This window comes from Schistocerca americana, chromosome 4, assembly GCF_021461395.2.
Source record: "Schistocerca americana isolate TAMUIC-IGC-003095 chromosome 4, iqSchAmer2.1, whole genome shotgun sequence".
NCBI lineage: Eukaryota > Metazoa > Arthropoda > Insecta > Orthoptera > Acrididae > Schistocerca > Schistocerca americana.
In genome coordinates this window covers 181,810,455-181,829,192 of record NC_060122.1, presented here as the reverse complement: position 1 = coordinate 181,829,192, position 18,738 = coordinate 181,810,455, and the positions used below count along the sequence as shown (strand labels likewise).

Below are 18,738 nucleotides of genomic sequence, written 5' to 3'. Positions count from 1 at the left end.
ATACATGGTAGATTGATTTTTTCAAGAATTAATGTATTGTTACGAAATGAAGCTAGGTTGCTCATTGTTAAGACACTGGACTCTTAGTACTGATAGAGTGCAGATCCCCATTTTGTTAAAACACACCCTAAGACAAAAAAAGATAGAACATCTGAATGGAATGGAAATCGGTAGATGTAGTGTACATGTACACACACATATTATTACAATTTCAGAAAAAACTGGATGATTTATTCAAGAGAAAGAGCCTTAGAATTGAGAAAGTCTGTAACGCGTTAGTCCACCTCTGGCCCTTATCCAACCAGTTACTCGGCTCGAAATTGATTGATAGAGTTGGCGGATGCCCTCCTAAGGGATATCGTGCAAAAATTCTGTCTAAATGGCGCTTTAGATCGTCAAGAACCCAAGCCGCGTGGAGGGCTCAGCCCACAGTGCTCCAGACGTTCTTAATTGGGGAGACATCGGGCAACCTTGCTGACCGAAGTAGGATTAGGTACCGTAAGTACGAAGACAAGCAGTAGATACTCCCGCCGTGTGTGGGCGGCATTTATCTTGCAGAAACGTAAAATAGGGACATCTCCAGACACGTCTTCCCTAGTCATCAGGGATCAGTTCGAAGCGGGATTCGTTGCTGAAGACTACTCCAGTCAGTGAGTTTCCAGGCTGAAGACGTGTATTGAGACGCCCTGGGCAGCGATGGAATACCAACGTGACTGTCGTCCGCCACACGACCCGACAACCAGCAACCAGGAGTGATGGTCTGGGGTGCCATTTCTTTTCATAGCAGGACCTCTTTGGGTGTCATTCGCTTTTGTTTTTTATTTTATTTATTTTTTGCCCTTAATGGCAAGCCATCCTGGGCTTACATTTCAGTAAGATAATGCTCGCCTGCACACGGTGAGAGTCTCTGCTGCTTGTCTTCGTGCTTGCCAAATCCTACCTTGGCGAGCAAGGTCGCCGCATCGGGCCATCCAACCAGCTCGGGATTCTGACCATCTAACGCGCCAGTTGGACAGAATTTGACACGATATCCCTCAGAATGACATCCAACATCTCAGTCAGTCAATGCCAAGCCGAATAACTGCTTGCGTAAGAGCCAGAGGTGGACCAACGAATTATTGACCTGCTCAGTTTGCGAAGCTCTTTCTTCTGAATCATCCAATTTTTTTCTGGAATTGTAATAATTTGTTTATCTGCACATCCACGTCACACTACCGATTTACTCCCTATTCGGACAATTCCTTCATGGTGCATCATTTTTATTGAGTGTGTACTTTTCATTTCCTGCCCCAAAAGGTGGAATTGGCTGTTCGAGTAACAACCCATCGGATAGTGGAGGACTTAAGTAGTGAAGGAGAGAGAACTAGTTGGAAATATTTGGGACCGAATTTCCATTCGCTGCATTTGCCTTGCTAACAAGGAAAACCACGAAAACTATGGTGAGAACCGGGCGTGGACACTGTTTAGTTAAATTCTGGCACAATATGACCCAAACAAAAAATTGAAAGCCTCTTCGATGTAAAATTTTGTTTGTGCGTACATAAAATATAGTTGCTCGAAGTGTGCAGTGTACCTGTGTGGCTACTGATCGCGTATTCTCCGGCCTCCTCCCCCTCCAGTGATTCACCTAAGTTGCTGCAGATGAATTCCTTCAGTGAAGAAACGATCGATTCCTAACGCCATCCTCGTCCAGTCCCGTTTCGGTTCGCCGTTGTCACCTTCGACGAAGATGTGATTTTGAACACCCTAACATTCTTGCTGTAAACGAGGGCGTGCTGGAAAGTAATGCATCCGAGTTTTTTATGTGACAACTCTGAAATATTTTGAAATAATACAAACTTTATTAACAATTATACATCTTTATTGTTAGATGTGTTGTTGCGGTCTTCAGTCCAGAGACTGGTTTGATGCAGCTCTCCATGCTACTCTATCCTGTGCAAGTTTCTTCATTGTAACCTACATCCTTCTGAATATGTTCAGTGTATTCATCTCTTGGTCTCCCTCTACGATTTTTTACCCTCCACGATGACCTGCAATACTAAATTGGTGATCCCTTGATGCCTCAGAATATGCCCTACCAACCGATCCCTTCTTCTAGTCAAGTTGTGCCTCAAATTTCTCATCTCTCCAATTCTGTTCAATACCTCCTCATTAGTTATGTGATCTACCCATCTAACCTTCAGCATTCTTCTGTAGCACCACATTTCGAAAGCTTCTATTTTCTTCTTGTCTAAACTATTTATCGTCCACGTTTCGCTTCCATACATGGCTACACTCCATACAAATACTTTCAGAAACGACTTTCTGACACCTAAATCTATACTCTCTTCTTCAGAAATTCTTTCCTTGCCATTGCCAGTCTACATTTTATATCCTCTCTTCTTCGACCATCATCAGTTACTTTGCTCCCCAAATAGCAAAACTCATTTACTACTTTAAGCGTCTCACTTCCTAATATAATTCCCGCAGCATCACCCGATTTAATTCGACTACATTCCATTATCCTCGTTTTGCTTGTGTTGATGTTCATCTTATATCCTCCTTTCAAGACACTGTCCATTCCGTTCAACTGCTCTTCCAAGTCCTTTGCTGTCTCTGACAGAATAACAGTGTCATCGGCGAACCTCAAAGTTTTTGTTTCTTCTCCATGGATTTTTATACCTACTCCGAATTTTTCTTTTGTTTCCTTTACTGCTTGCTCAATATACAGATTGAATAACATCGGGGACAGGCTACAACCCTGTCTCACTCCCTTCCCAACCGCTGCTTCCCTTTCATGCCCCTCGACTCCTATAACTGCCATCTGGTTTCTGTACAAATTGTAAATAGCCTTCCACTCCCTGTATTTTACCCCTGCCACCTTCAGAATTTGAAAGAGAGTATTCCAGTCAACATTGTCAAAAGCTTTCTCCAAGTCTACAAATGCTAGAAACGTAGGTTTGCCTTTCCTTAATCTATTTTCTAAGATAAGTCGTAGGGTCAGCATTGCCTCGCGTGTTCCACCATTTATACGGAATCCAAACTGATCTTGTCCGAGGTCGGCTTCTACCAGTTTTTCCATTCGTCTGTAAAGCGTGTTAGTATTTTGCAGCCGTGACTTATTAAACTGATAGTTCGATAATTTTCACACCTGTCAACGCCTTCCTTCTTTGGTATTGGAATTATTATATTCCTCTTGAAATCTGAGGGTATTCAGCTTGTCTCACACATCTTGCTCACCAGATGGTAGAGTTTTGTTAGGCCTGACTCTCCCACGGGCGTCAGTAGTTCTAATGGAATGTTGTCTACTCCCGGGGCCTTGTTTCGACTTAGGTCTTTCAGTGCTCTGTGAAACTCTTCACGCAGTATCATATCTCCCATTTCATCTTCATCTACATTCTCTTCCATTTCCATAATATTGTCCTCAAGAACGTCGTCCCTCTACACTCCTGGAAATTGAAATAAGAACACCGTGAATTCATTGTTCCAGGAAGGGGAAACTTTATTGACACATTCCTGGGGTCAGATACATCACATGATCTCACTGACAGAACCACAGGCACATAGACACAGGAAACAGAGCATGCACAATGTCGGCACTAGTACAGTGTATATCCACCTTTCGAAGCAATGCAGGCTGCTATTCTCCCATGGAGACGATCGTAGAGATGCTGGATGTAGTCCTGTGGAACGGCTTGCCATGCCATTTCCTCCTGGCGCCTCAGTTGGACCAGCGTTCGTGCTGGACGTGCAGACCGCGTGAGACGACGCTTCATCCAGTCCCAAACATGCTCAATGGGGGACAGATCGGGAGATCTTGCTGGCCAGGGTGGTTGACTTACACCTTCTAGAGCACGTTGGGTGGCACGGGATACATGCGGACGTGCATTGTCCTGTTGGAACAGCAAGTTCCCTTGCCGGTCTAGGAATGGTAGAACGATGGGTTCGATGACGATTTGGATTTACCGTGCACTATTCAGTGTCCCCTCGACGATCACCAGTGGTGTACGGCCAGTGTAGGAGATCGCTCCCCACACCATGATGCCGGGTGTTGGCCCTGTGTGCCTCGGTCGTATGCAGTCCTGATTGTGGCGCTCACCAGCACGGCGCCAAACACGCCTACGACCATCATTGGCACCAAGGCAGAAGCGACTCTCATCGCTGAAGACGACACGTCTCCATTCGTCCCTCCATTCACGCCTGTCGCGACACCACTGGAGGCGGGCTGCACGATGTTGGGGCGTGAGCGGAAGACGGCCTAACGGTGTGCGGGACCGTAGCCCAGCTTCATGGAGACGGTTGCGAATGGTCCTCGCCGATACCCCAGGAGCAACAGTGTCCCTAATTTGCTGGGAAGTGGCGGTGCGGTCCCCTACGGCACTGCGTAGGATCCTACGGTCTTGGCGTGCATCCGTGCGTCGCTGCGGTCCGGTCCCAGGTCGACGGGCACGTGCACCTTCCGCCGACCACTGGCGACAACATCGATGTACTGTGGAGACCTCACGCCTCACGTGTTGAGCAATTCGGCGGTACGTCCACCCGGCCTCCCGCATGCCCACTATACGCCCTCGCTCAAAGTCCGTCAACTGCACATACGGTTCACGTCCACGCTGTCGCGGCATGCTACCAGTGTTAAAGACTGCGATGGAGCTCCGTATGCCACGGCAAACTGGCTGACACTGGCGGCGGCGGTGCACAAATGCTGCGCAGCTAGCGCCATTCGACGGCCAACACCGCGGTTCCTGGTGTGTCCGCTGTGCCGTGCGTGTGATCATTGCTTGTACAGCCCTCTCGCAGTGTCCGAAGCAAGTATGGTGGGTCTGACACACCGGTGTCAATGTGTTCTTTTTTCCATTTCCAGGAGTGTATATACTCCATTCCTCCTTTCTGCTTTCCCTTCTTTGCTTAGAACTGGGTTCCATCTGAGTTCTTGATATTCATGCAAGTGGTTCTCTTGTCTCCAAAGGTCTCTTTAATTTTCCTTTAGGCAGTATCTGTCTCACCCCCTAGTGATATGCGCCGCTACATCCTTACATTTGTCCTCTAGCCATCCCCGCTTAGCCATTTTGCACTTACTGTCGATCTCATTTTTGAGAATTTTGTAATCCTTTTTGCCTGCTTCATTTACTGCATTTTTGTATTTTCTCCTTTCATCAATTAAATTCAGTATCTCTTCTCTTACCCAAGTATTTCTATCAGCCATCGTGTTTTTACGTACTTGATCCTCTGCTACCTTCACTATTTCATCTCTCAAAGCTACCCATTCTTATAACGTATTTCTTTCCACCATTCTCGTCAATCCTTCCCTAATGCTCCCCCAGAAACTCTCTAAAACCTTCTTTCAGTTTATCCAGGTCCCATCTCCTCAAATTCCCACTTTTTTGTAGTTTCTTCAGTTTTAATCTACAGTTCACAACCAATAGATTGTGGTCAGAGTCCACATATACTCCTGGAAATGTCTTACAATTTAAAACCTGGTTCCTGAATCTCTGTCTTATCATTATATAATCTATCTGAGACCTTCCAGTATCTCCAGGCTTCTTCCATGTATACAACCTTCTTTCATGATTTTTGAACGAAGTGTTAGCTATGATTAAGTTATGCTCTGTGCAAAACTTCTACCAGGCGGCTTCCTCTTTCATTCCTTACTCCCGTTCCATATTCACCTACTACGTTTCCTTCTCTTCCTTTTCCTACTATCGAGTTCCAGTCACCCATGACTATTAAATTTTCGTCTCCCTTCATTATCTGAATAATTTCTTTTATCTTATCATACATTTCATCAATCTCTTCGTCATCTGCGGAGCTAGTTGGCATATAAGCTTGTGCTACTGTGGTAGGCATGGGGCCACAATAATGCGTTCACTATGCCTTTTGTAGTAGCTTACCCGCATTCCTATTTTCCTATTCATTATTAAACCTACTCCTGCAAAACCTACTCCTGCATTACTCCTATTTGATTTTGTATTCATAACCCTGTATTCACCTGCCCATAAGTCCTGTTCCTCCTGCCACTGAACTTCGCTAATTCCCACTATATCTAACTTTAACCTACCCATTTCCCTTTTTAAATTTTGTAACCGACCTGCCCGATTAAGGGATCTGACATTCCACGCTCCGATCCGTAGAACGCGTTTTCTTTCTCCTGATAACAACGTCCTCCTGAGTAGTCCCCGCCCAGAGATCCGAATTGGGGACTATTTTACCTCCGGAATATTTTACCCAAGAGGACGCCATCATCATTTAACCGTACAGTAAAGCTGCATGGGAAAAATTACGGCTGTTGTTTCCCCTTGCTTTCAGCCGTTCGCAGTACCAGCACAGCAAGGCCGTTTTGGTTAGTGTTACAAGGCCAGATCCGTCAATCATCCAGACTGTTGCCTCTGCAACTACTAAAAAGGCTGCTGCCCCTCTTCAGGGACCACACGTTTGTCTGGCCTCTCAACAGATACCCCTTCGTTGTGGTTGCACCTACGGTACGGCTATCTGTATGGCTGAGGCACGCAAGCCTCCCCACCAACGGCAGGGTCCATGGTTCATTGGGGGGGGGGGGGGCTTTATTCTTTGTATCTACATATTTATCTCTCAACATAGTCACCCTGGCAACACATTTTTCCCAACGAAATACAAGTTTGTTGATATTGTCACAGTAGAATGTTAGACTTTGTTGATGGAGCCACTACTTCACCTCTGCTTGCACCACGTCATAACTATCAAAGTGAAAACCTCGAAGGTATCTTCAAGATTTGGAAATAGGTGAAAATCAGATGTGGCCAAGTCGCGACTGTATGGAGGATTATAGATGTCAGTGGACCCAGTGTGTCGGATTGTTGCTGAAGTCGTAGTCTTCTATTGTCATGCCCAAGGAGATGGATTTCAATTGGAAACACGTTTTGAGCATTTAGAAACTCGATTACTGCACGCTGTTTCTCACGCACCGACATAGTTACACACATACCGCCATGTTACACGCAACAGTTCTGAACTCCCTCGCTGCAGAGGGTTGCAACTTTCTCCATCGAAGTGGGAAAGTCGACTGATAAATGTGTTTGACATGTAATACCTCAACCGATATTGAGAACTGAATAAAAAAATCAGAAGCATTGCTTTTCTGCACGGCCCCTTAGATTTTATGCACGCGCGAAATTTAAATTCGCGTTTGCGATTCTATTCCATACTCACGTCTCCTCTGGCGTCGCTGAAACCAGGGTACATCCTGCTACGAATTGATGTTAAAGCTTGCAGATATATTACAGAAAAATCACCTATTATTAAAATATGTGTATTTGGCATCCTCATGGAATATGTTCATCTCTTTGCTATTGATTTTGATAAAAGCCGATACACTTTTCCTAAAGTTCGAGGCGAAGAAATTTAAATCTTAAGGTCGCAGATAACACTGTAATTGTGTCAGAGACGGTAGTTCACTTAGAAGATCTATTTAATGGAATGCGTATTTTCTTAAAGAGAGGTTATGAGACGAACATGAATAAAAGTCAATCAATAATAGCGGTGTGTAGTGGAATAAAACGAGGCGGTGTTGAGGGAATGAAATTAGGAAAGGAGACACTAAAAGTAATAGACGAATTTTGTTATTTGAGCAACAAAAGAACTGGCTACAACATAAGTGAAGAGGATATAAAATGTAGACTGTCAATAACACGAAAAACTGTACTGAAAAAGAGAATTTAAATCTAAGTGTTACCAAGTCATTTCGGGAAGTACCTGTTTGGAGATCAAGCAGCTGGGTCATCGGTCCCATCGTATCAGGGAAGGATGGAGAAGGAAGTTGACCGTGCCCTTTGAGAGGAACCATGCCGGCATTTGCCAGAAGCGATTTAGAGAAATCACGGAAAACCTAAATCAGGATGGCCAGATGCGGGTTTGAACCGTCGACCTCCCGATTGCGAGTCCAATGTGCTAACTACTGCACCACTTCGCTCGGTATCGAATGGAATTGGAGAGAAAATATCTTTATGATTAAACGTGACGAAAACTAGGGATCACTTGGTCCTGAGGCATGAAGGAATAGTTAATTTGATAAAACAACCGCAACTATTTCTAAACTGAGGAACGTTTAATATTTGTTGTTATACGAGTGGCATTGTTCTTTTTTTATTTGATTATTATCGCATAATTTTCCCTGGTGTGCAGGATTTTTATTCAGGTCCATGAGACCCAGTTTCGATTCGACTATTCTCGAATGAGAAGTCACAATTTACTAATGAACTATGTGTTGATTTTGTAAAAAATTTTTTTTGATGTGATCGTGTAAGATAGTCATCTTCTCACTTAACACGTTATACGCGAAGAACCGAAATGAATCTTTGTGCGTCGCACCGTCGTATTTGTGTTGTGGACCCGTATGTAACAAAAGTAGAGGAGAGGTAACTTTTTGTCTAGGAGGGGAGGGAGCGGGAGAAATCAGACTCCATTAAGGCCGTCTCTCTTTTCTTGTGAAAATATGTAGAATTTGAGTCAGGACACAGACGCAGAAACGGTATACTTCAAAGCCCCCTCGTTCTCGCTTGCCTGTCGGATTGCATCCAACAACTGCGACTAAAGAATGGTGGTGTTGCGCCGATAAATGGATAAAAACCCTTCTTTTCTTCTAACAAAAAACCGATCTGATGTACTTCTTTGTGATGCAAGTTGGTCAGCGCGACTACTGTTGTCACGAGTTGTGAAACAAGTTCAAAGTAAATTTCTGCTTTATTTTTTAATATACCGGAAGCTGAATAAACACCAGTATTTTGATAGACTATTATCGTTCTTGGGTGACCTTAGACTGCATTTTTGTTTTCGGCGGTGTGCGTGCGTCATCTCGAGTACGGATAGCATGCCGTTGCAATTACGCCAGTGACGTTCCGTGTGCGCAATTCTTACTCGCATCCTGCACAACGAAACCACAACATTGGTCAGTTTTCAAGACTAGTTTCAATGCCAGTTTCATTTACGTTTCTTGCAGTCTCTCAGCAGCAACGTGTGGAAGGGTTGTGTATGTTCGTTCTGTAGTGTATATCGCACTACTGTCATTTATCACGAGCAGTGGCTGTGAATTGTGCCGACCTACACTCTGTCCTCGAAAAAAACACGAACAGGTAAGGACAGCAGAAGTGTGAAAGTGTCGTTAAGTTAGTCCTCAGCGCTTGTTGATTCTTACGCTACATTTTCACGGTGTTCACTCGCGAATGTGCTGCAGATCGACATTAACGAAAACGGTGGTACCGCAGGGCTGGTCACTTAATTAGGTACAGGGTGTAGTCATGCTGAACATTTTTTTGTATAATCATGGTTGGTTGTAAGCTCGTGGTGAAAATGTACGGTCCTGTAATTTCCAGATGAGAAGCCAATCACAAGCAGATGGGTCGCCTCGGACTGAGTATAGAGGATATTTAAGTTGTCTTCATGTTATAGGGTATCATTTTACTAAAGAGAGCATATCAGTGAAAGACGTAGTACCAACGGGCAAAAAACTTTGAAAAGAATACATTTTTCCATAAAGCGTCAGTCATGTTAAACACGGTCGTCTTTGGATGAGAATTACGAGGAACACCCACAACGCTTCTTATTGACCGTTCTTTTCCGATAAATCCGGTCTATAGACATTTCCTAATATCTATTGCGAGGCATTGACTCTAGCCGAGGAAGATGATGTTTTCCAACAACATAATCCTTTGTTTGGTTATATTACAGTCAGAATTATTGTTGTTCGAATTATAATTTCATGTATTCAGACGCAGTCATACTGCTCACACACGTCGAGAATTTTCACAACTTGCTCGGATTCAAATCTGATGATATAGCCTTGCTGTTCTTGATGGTTATGCTTTCCCACGTGGAAACAATGAGGTACAGTTTGGTGGCCGACGTGCACACTACATACTAATCTGGCCTTGAACTGTAATGATCATTGCTTTATTAAGCTGAAAGCTCACTTCTCGTAAATTAGTGTGCTGTGTGACTATTAGTTACAGTTTGTTCGCTAAAGCAGATAGCAGCCACTGACGGACAAATAAGGAAAAAAGCGTGGCTCGCTCGCTAGACTACGAAATCTGATTTCAGCCGCATTTGGGTAACATTTTCCTGTCTGAGCGCCCACATTTGACTTCGAACAAACCCACGCGTTTCTTAATTGTGGCAGATACAGTATTATTTTATTCATGGCTATAATTTTCAGGAATTGTTTAATATATTTCTCAGAATAAAATTCAGTCGTCAGATGCAGATATATTTTTAATTCGCTTTACCGTTTTCGACAAATCAAATAGTCGTCTTCAGAAGCGTGCAGAATTAGGGATATTATAAATTTAAATGTGTGTGTGTGTGTGTGTGTGTGTGTGTGTGTGTGTGTGTGTGTGTGTGTGTAAGAAGTATATCACATAAATTCACAAATTCACTTGGTATTACTTTAGCAGATGTCAATATCTTCTTCATGGAAGCATAATCCCATGACATGTTCAGAAATGTACGTATTGTATGTGATTATTGTAAAACACAGATTGACAGTTTACAGTAATTGAATCACATCTATGGATACGTTAAGCTGCTGTGCTAGCAGCAAGGAAATATATAAATGCATATAAAAAAACCAAGGCATATAAAGAAGTTATATATAATACATTTGATAGGACATGGCCCCATTCCTTTTACGTAATACCCTGTGCCATGTTGTTTCAAATGTATTATGCATAACTTCTTTATATACCTTGGTTATATTTTTATATGCTTTTTATATACTCCCTGCTGCTAGCACAAAAGCTTGACATATACATAGATGTAATTCAGTTACTGTAAATAGTCATTCTGTGTTTACAATAATTTCAAACAATATGTACATTTCTGGACATATTATGGCATTATGCTTCTATGAAGAAGATATTGACATCTGCTAAACTAATACTAAGTACGTTTCTGTAATATACTTTTTATACTTCACATATATGTATAGTCAAGATCTAAAGATTTATAAAATTTTGTTGACTTCTGAATACGACAAATTAATTTGTCAAAACTGTTAAGGCGTATTAAAAATATATTTGCAACTGACAACTGAAAAAGTTTTGTCAGAGAAATGTTATTTACATGGACTACTACCACATATTCTCGGGCATATCTCAGGACTAGTCTTGGAATATTAAGCATACAAAGTGCGAAAGTAAGATGTTTGAAGAAGAGATCTAGCAGCATTACATCTGTTTGGCGTTTCTGGAGTGCCATGCCACTAAGCTCGATGGCATGAATTTGTAACGTGAGAAGTGTCACAAATGTTTCGTGTTACAGTGTAGCCAACACTGAAAGTATAAAGGTTCGAAAGATATTGGTGTCTGCTTTGAAAATGTATAATTTTTTAATGGTAGTTATTTTAACATTACTGATACAAACTAAATACCGACATACTCATTGCTTGTCACCGGACGTTTTACTTATTCACATCAACAGCAGCAGGATGGGGGAATATAATTGTGGCTAGCCTGTTTGTAGTTCCGCTTGCGTCTGTTTTCAGATTGGAAATAGTAGTACACATGTGAAACATGCATTTCGAACAGTGCTGGATGTGTAGAAGTAGTTTTGCTTGTGCGGTGTGTACGAAGCGGGAGGATTTTGTTTCTCGCCCGTCTTGAAGATGGGCCTCGGGTCATTTGGCTGGGTTGTCGGGGGAAGCGCGCAGCAGTTGGCAGCGCTTGACTTGGAAGGCCGAGCTGTGGGTATTGAGCCGCGCTATGCTCGTCGTGTGTACGCGGCTCCAGCCCGATGTTTGGTACTCACGACTCCGTGTAGTTCAGCGTTTTTCGTGACGTGTGTGTTTCTAAGTGCGCGTGTGTTAACACGACTTGGTGGTTACGTCGCTGAATTTACGTCATTATTCCAATTAACTAAGTAAGTATTTCGATGTCTTATTCATTTATGTCGTGATAGACAACATAATCGTTGTTTAACGCATTTAGTAAATTTATTATCTATACGGAGAGCGTGGAGGACGACGACGAAAAACCGCGCGTTTGAAATTGACCGTATCGGGAATTAGCTTGCCTTAACAGAGTCTGTTGTGTAGTTGTTCCATATTGGTTGTCACACACAGATTTGGATCTCTTGTTGCAGGCGAATATTTAGGGACCCAAAAAGCGGGAGCTGTATGAATTGCGCATAGAACGAAGTATTGGCTTCCAAACTACGTCCATTTATTTACAAAAGAATATCAGACCGCGCTTGATTTTTGCGAACATAGTGTGGGTTTCCCCAGATGATCAGAGGCGAGATTGGTGGAATGATGCTTTCTGCCTCTGCTGTGTGACTTCTATAGTGTAGATTCCCTTGTCAGTAACCGTAAGTTTCGAGTGATGACACATTGGTTAAGAGTCTTTCCATAGCTTGCCTAAATAGTGCCAGTAGTCGTTGAACTAACACTACTTTTCCTACCCCACCATTGGATTGTTATTGTCATGTTGCCACTAGTTTTGTTTGTATATGTGTACCCCGTGCTCCGTCTGACGAAATAGTGCTTGTGGAAGGGGTCAGGGTTGTTGTATCTACGTGTTCTATTTTAGTATCAGCCGTAGGGTTGCATGTACTCCAGTTTTACGCTGTTAGTGAAACTGTCAAATATTCAAGAACTGTGTGTTTTCGAGTGTGCAGAGAGATTAGAGGCTTCTTTTCCAGCAGTAACGCTCTAATTTCGGTTGTGAACTAAGACGCGGATGACTGCACTGCATGTTGCGCCACGATGCTTTATTGGCTCAGCCGCTGAAGAAGCTAACGCGATACATATCTTCCATGTGGACAAGAGCCCTTTTTTATCGTCTGCGTAACAGCAGACCGGCGGAAGCAGTGAATTTTCCGTATATCAGAGGGACTATATACAGTTCGACTAACCCGTCTCGTCTAGTTACGTAATGTGAAATGTTACATCAAAAGGATTTACTTGACGGAGCGGAACATTTTTTCCCCTAGAAGCTTTCTTCTGACTGTAATAATGCGATGTTCAGCGGTGGCATGCTGTTGACATGTTCCTGCGAGAATTTGCATTTAATCGCTGGCGCAAATGCAGGTGACACCTGCGTTCACGAAAAAATTCTTAGATTATTTCGTATCAGAAAGTCTGAAATGTTGCTGATTACTGTTGCACATTGACATACTGAGAGTACCAAAGTTGGAATTTTAATGTGGCTCGATATATTTTGTATTTTCATGTTTTTGGATGAAACTGCCAACGGAACGATGAGTTACGAGCTGCTGTACAACACGCCAAAAGCTGTTTGAATTTCACAATTGCTTTCCGTATTTTGCGTGCAAATGTGGTTTTTTGTCAGCTGTATATGCGTCTGATTCACGCATAAAATTTGTTAATGGCCTTAGCTGTTAATAATTCCAAATAGTTCTATTTTAATAAATGTTCATACTTTAAATTTCGAAAGACTTCATAAATTTCGAAAGTCGTTCGAGCGTGAGTCTATTGTTAGACACACATGCCATACTGAAACAGTTTATTAAATTGCGGTTGATAATTTTCAAATAGCAGAGCGAAATAGATTGTTCTCTGATGAGTCGAAGGCGCAGATTATGCCTGTTGTCCTTACAGTTATTGTAATAAGCATTTTATTCTTCATGTGAATGAGCAGTAAGATACTGTTAATATTGTAACCATTTGTAGCCGAAGTTTGATGATGCGCTGTTGACATCAATGCATTTAAGCATTGAGGAAGGAATCGATATTAGCGAAATAACTCACGTTCAGTTAATGGGCCTGAAAGCCTAAAGATATAGTTACGTATTGTAATACCGGCATCTGTCTCTAAGCAAGTAGTTCTGTCAAGGAGCTGTGCGCTGGAAATTCAAGATTATCAGTTGAACACCCCCCCCCCCCTCCTCCCCGCTTTCCCGGTTTAGGCTGCAGGCGTAACTCGTTAACAGTAGCTTCATTAGTTATTCGGAAAAAAATGAAGAATGCTGTTAATTTATATGACCAGGTAAACCCCGCTGTGAACTCGTGTTACATAAAAGCTACCCGAAGCAACGCCAGATCAAGTGACTATAGCCCTCGTTTGTTGCTTCTGTCGCAGAAATATGTGTCGTATCGGTAAAGAAAGCATTTTACAACGAAATTGTATCACAAAGAGCAAGCCACGATGATGGGATTAACGACCACTGGGCCAGTAAGGGTTTGTTCGTGTGACGTGTCACCCTTCCGCAAACTTTCGTTAATCAGTTTGGATCACGCAAGCTGTGAAACTTCATCCGCCAGAGGTTTGCGGATAGAAAATGACGAACGTCCGAGGAAACTTTTGGCTAAGCTACTTGGGGCTAAAGTGGCACTGAAAGAGGAACAATGGACAAGTTTTTCTATTTTTTTTATCGCATTGATAGTCTTTTGTGCTTTTCTCATACAGCACGTTATCAGCAATGTTAACTGTATTAATTAATGAACGTTGCTCTTGTCCTTACAGAATGTCTGTATTCAGAAACTATGAAGCTGTGTTTATACAAGAGCATCCGTTCTATAAGAACATCAGTATTAAATCGGTACTGTTTCAGCAGAGTGAACTTGAACTTCGTTCCGATACTTTTGCACAACTGTGAAGGGGCACACGCGTGTTGATAGAGACGCCCGGTAGGGTCGGGCAAATATTAAGTAAAGGGTCACCGATAGCTCCAACTCAAGTCTTCTGCTTCAGCTCTATAACGCCAGTGTGCTCATGACTTTATTTGAACATTCACTGTGATTTTTAGTCTAATTATCTGCGATGAAATGCCACTGTCCGTTGGCACATACAGTGATACAGCGAAGACCGCTTTTATTACTATCCGAATAACAGTATAAGCGTAGATAGTATAGAAGACATTGGCTACTTACATGCATACACGCTAATAGACCTAATCATTGAAATAATTCCACAACTGGTCTTACCTGGGTTGGAGTCGCCCGACCAGAATTTTATGAATTGTATTTCGTTTGCTGCTAAAGAAAGCAAGTTCTAGAATGCAAAGAATACCTCCGCCTGTGACTGCGCCATTGTCCACAATGCACAAGTTCAGTATGAGAGCCTGTTTGGAATTTGTGAAGTAACTGATCGACCATTTGAAACGTTGTCTAGTTGTGATATTCGCTTCGGCTGTAAATATAATGAAACTGGAACGATACAGAGAACATTAGCATGGTCCTATGCTCAGAGATGACACGCAAAATCGTGAGGATTCCACATTTGTACTCCTTTAGTGGCAGACGTTTTTGAAATTTGGCACGCGACTAAATTACCAAGATTTATAACTGAACGCCTCTGACGAACACTACTGCAAAGAAAACAATTTAAGTCCAGTCACCAAAGGTGGGTCAGTCACTACACAACTCTAGATTCATTATGGCATTATGTCACGGAGCAGAAATCTGGTATTGGAACATGTGAAGTACAACAGCAAACGTTTCTTGTTGTATCGCTAAATTCAGATTAAACAGTGTCTGACGTATCAGCAACTGTAAAGCTGAAGCGGTACTCAAGCTCCACAGGTGTCATTAATTACCAATTGAATGCAACACAAAATTATTTCACTCTAAAAATCGCAAGTGCGTTCTTGAATGTTACGTGAAGCACAATCCGTGGAAAACATGTGCGTAACTGTTTCCGCAATTTTTTAAAACTGAATGTGTTTTGGCAAAACTTCCGGCAGTGCAAAACTTATAGGTAAAGTGGTGCGAAACGGGCTTCGTAGCGAGGAAAAAAAAACAAACAAAAAAAACTGTAACTATGAGAAAAGAGGCCGAACATCAGAAAACATAGCTCGAATGAATGGAAGCCTGGAACAAAGTCCGACGAAGTCTCAGTGCCGTTTGTATATAGCAGTGGGAATTGCGAAATCGTCGTGTGGAAACTTCATTAAAGAGGACCTGCCTCTGCATCGTTATAAATTTGTTGTGCGTATATTAAAGCATCCAGATGAACTTTCACGTGTAGTGTTCTGCCGGTGGTTTCTGAGTGAAGTCAGGGCTTTCGGATCCTCAGGTTTTCATTTCTTCTGATGAGGCCTGGATTAGCTTGTCAGCGTGTATGAACACACAATCATGCGTCAGAAATTCCCCGCCAGTACTTTGAAGAGCCTTTGTATAATTTCAAGATTGGTGTTTGGTGCGAAAATTTCTGATGTCCTCATTGAAACAGGTTTATTTCACCAAAGTGTGGAGGTTAACCCATTTGTTCATCAACTGTTGTGGATCAACTCAGAAGATGAATTACAGTACTGATGTTTTCAGCAAGACGGACAACAGCACACGCCTCTCTGGAAACTTTGTCCCGAGTGCAGAGGTTTTCGGTGAGGGGAGGACTGTCAGCAGAGGTAATGCAATCTCGTGGCCGCTCTGATCCCTCCTCCTTGCATTTTTATCTGTGGGACAAATTGAAGGATCATTTATACTCAAATAATACAAAGTGGAGTATCTACAGCAGAACCTGGAAAACGCTACATCTCTGAGGCAGAGCTGCTACTCGGTCTTAGTTTGACAAATCTAGCGCAGCGCTTCATCGCTGCAACGGCGGTCATGGTCAGTTTTCTGTGAATACAAGTATGTCGATTGATTGAGTTCACAAAACTTTTCTGGCTATCGAAGTATTGTATCAGCAACATGGGAAAATAATTTTTTTCAACAGCAATGAACTGATGCGTTGTAGGATTTTTGGAGTGGCTTGAGAGGAAAATTGAAGTGCTGTTTCCCGTGTCTGAGAGCGAAAGGGGAGGAATCGGATGACTTTGTTCTTCTGTGATTTTGTTCTACTGTGGAGACAAAGCGGTAAACCCCTTTTTTTTAAATATATTCTACTTCTTTTATGCCAAGCTTCGATTGAGTCGGCTGGTCTGGAACAGCCTCCCCTCCCCATTACTGTCATCCTCTACACTTTCGCAATGAGACTCACTACATCGAATACAGTCGCCGATTTCACTGTGTCAGACAAGTGCAAAATACCTTTATCATACGATATATTACTTATCAGTAGTGATCAAAAAGAAGTTGTTTTATTGGCAGTGTGTGCTGAAACCGCATATTAAAACAGATTATCAGTGGGGCACTCAACGAACGGCAAGCGACACACTGCAGCGGCGATTCACTATGTAGTAGACTACCCTATACGACGACTACAATGAGCCGAAGGCAGAGCTATACACGTCTCCCGTGTGAAAGGGCGCGTAAGGTTCAGTGTAATTGGAATTGCTTCTGTTCTGTCCATCTGGATGCACGCTGCCTCCCCCACCCTACCACTCACCAGTATAAAAGAGGCATACTGAACGTTGTGTTGCAAAAGACACATCGCGGACTGATTTTCCATTATCCTCCCTCCTAAGGCCCCTGTAAACGATCAGACTAGTTTATCAGATTCGTTGTTTGCTATCCACGGGTTTCTCAAACAACTAACGAAGTTTCTCAAACTCAACCGCTCTACTGAAGAAGATATTAGGCAGTGGGTATCGTGTCGCTAAGTATTTTGACACTTGTGGGCAATGTACGAGGTGCAGTGCAGGATATAAACTTTAAATCTTCGAAATCCGCTCCAGTTGCAGATATTTCAGTTATAGATGATAGTCCAGCAAGCAACTACTAACTGTTTGGCAAACGCATGCTTAAACCGTCCAAGTTGTTCGGCAAATCAGCTGCTAGTCGATACGTTCGTCAAATACAGTCCGAGAAACACGTCAAACGAATCAGTTTACTGCCAGGTAATTTGAAAACTAGGCGAAGTTTCAAAAATTGTCTTGACGGTCTTCTGTGACTTTACGTAACTCACACAAAAATGCGAGAGGAGCACTACTTCTGGACGGACCCGAATTCTTATTTATATTGTCTTTCACGATACACATCTTCGTTCTGACTCCCACTGCAACAAATACAAAAGTAGATTCTGATCAATGGCAGTGTCGCTCTGACTAAACAATGCGCGCAGCTCGTCTCCGAACATTCGTTTGTAAGGATGCAAGAAATGGAAAGAATACTCCAAAATTGATTAAATTTGCTAGTATTTCATGTAGCTACGCTCCATTGGCCATTTGTTTTCTTGGCGAGTTGACTTACGTGCTCATTCAGCCTCTGCTGACGTTACACTTAAATATTCTATGCGAATGAGTTGACATGCGTTATTTGCCTAATCTTTAATCGCAGTATAACACACTCTTCAACCTCATCTGCAGAAGTTTTTATGCCAAGATACTTGACCAAGATTGTAAATATATTACACTAACATCCTTATGAGACCTAGACGGTAGAACGGAATCATCAAAACTTTCCACACAGTGTATTGAAATAGTTCGATGTAGCAGCATTTGTTGTAAACAGTATGACGCATTTTCTGCAACGTCTTACGATGGACATCGCCAGTGATGGCTTGTTGTTGTATTCTTGAGTCCAAAGCCTGGTTTGTTGAAGCTGCCCATGTTAGCATATCCTGTGCAGGCTAGTTCATCTCTGCATAACTACCTCAACGCACATCCATTTGAAGCTACTTACTGTAGACAGACTTAGACCTACCTGTACAATTTTTATTCTCCACACTTCCTTTCCTTATCAAATTGACAATTTCTTGATGTTTCGTCATATGTCCCTTCAATCAATCCCTTCGTTTAGTCAAGTTCTGCCATAAATTTCTGTTTTTACCAGTTCGATTCAGTACTACCTCATTTGTTATTTGGCCTACCTATCTAATCTTCAGCATTCTTGGGTAGCACCATATTTCAAAAACTTTTATTCTGTTCATGTCTGTGCTGCTTACGTCCACGTTTCAC

At 42.5% G+C, this 18,738-nt stretch overlaps 2 protein-coding genes and 1 non-coding gene across 3 annotated transcripts in view; 2 read left to right on the top strand and 1 right to left on the bottom strand.

The window, feature by feature from the left end:
• Window positions 1-18,738, top strand: part of LOC124612903 (phospholipase DDHD2) — a 200,643-nt gene that overhangs the window by 56,399 nt on the left and 125,506 nt on the right. The window lies entirely within an intron of this gene.
• The window catches only part of LOC124612904, a 61,759-nt gene that overhangs the window by 34,177 nt on the left and 8,844 nt on the right, over window positions 1-18,738 (bottom strand). The window lies entirely within an intron of this gene.
• On the top strand, window positions 15,079-15,184 carry LOC124614515. Its single transcript, XR_006979741.1, has one exon. It is a non-coding gene; the product is annotated as a U6 spliceosomal RNA (small nuclear RNA).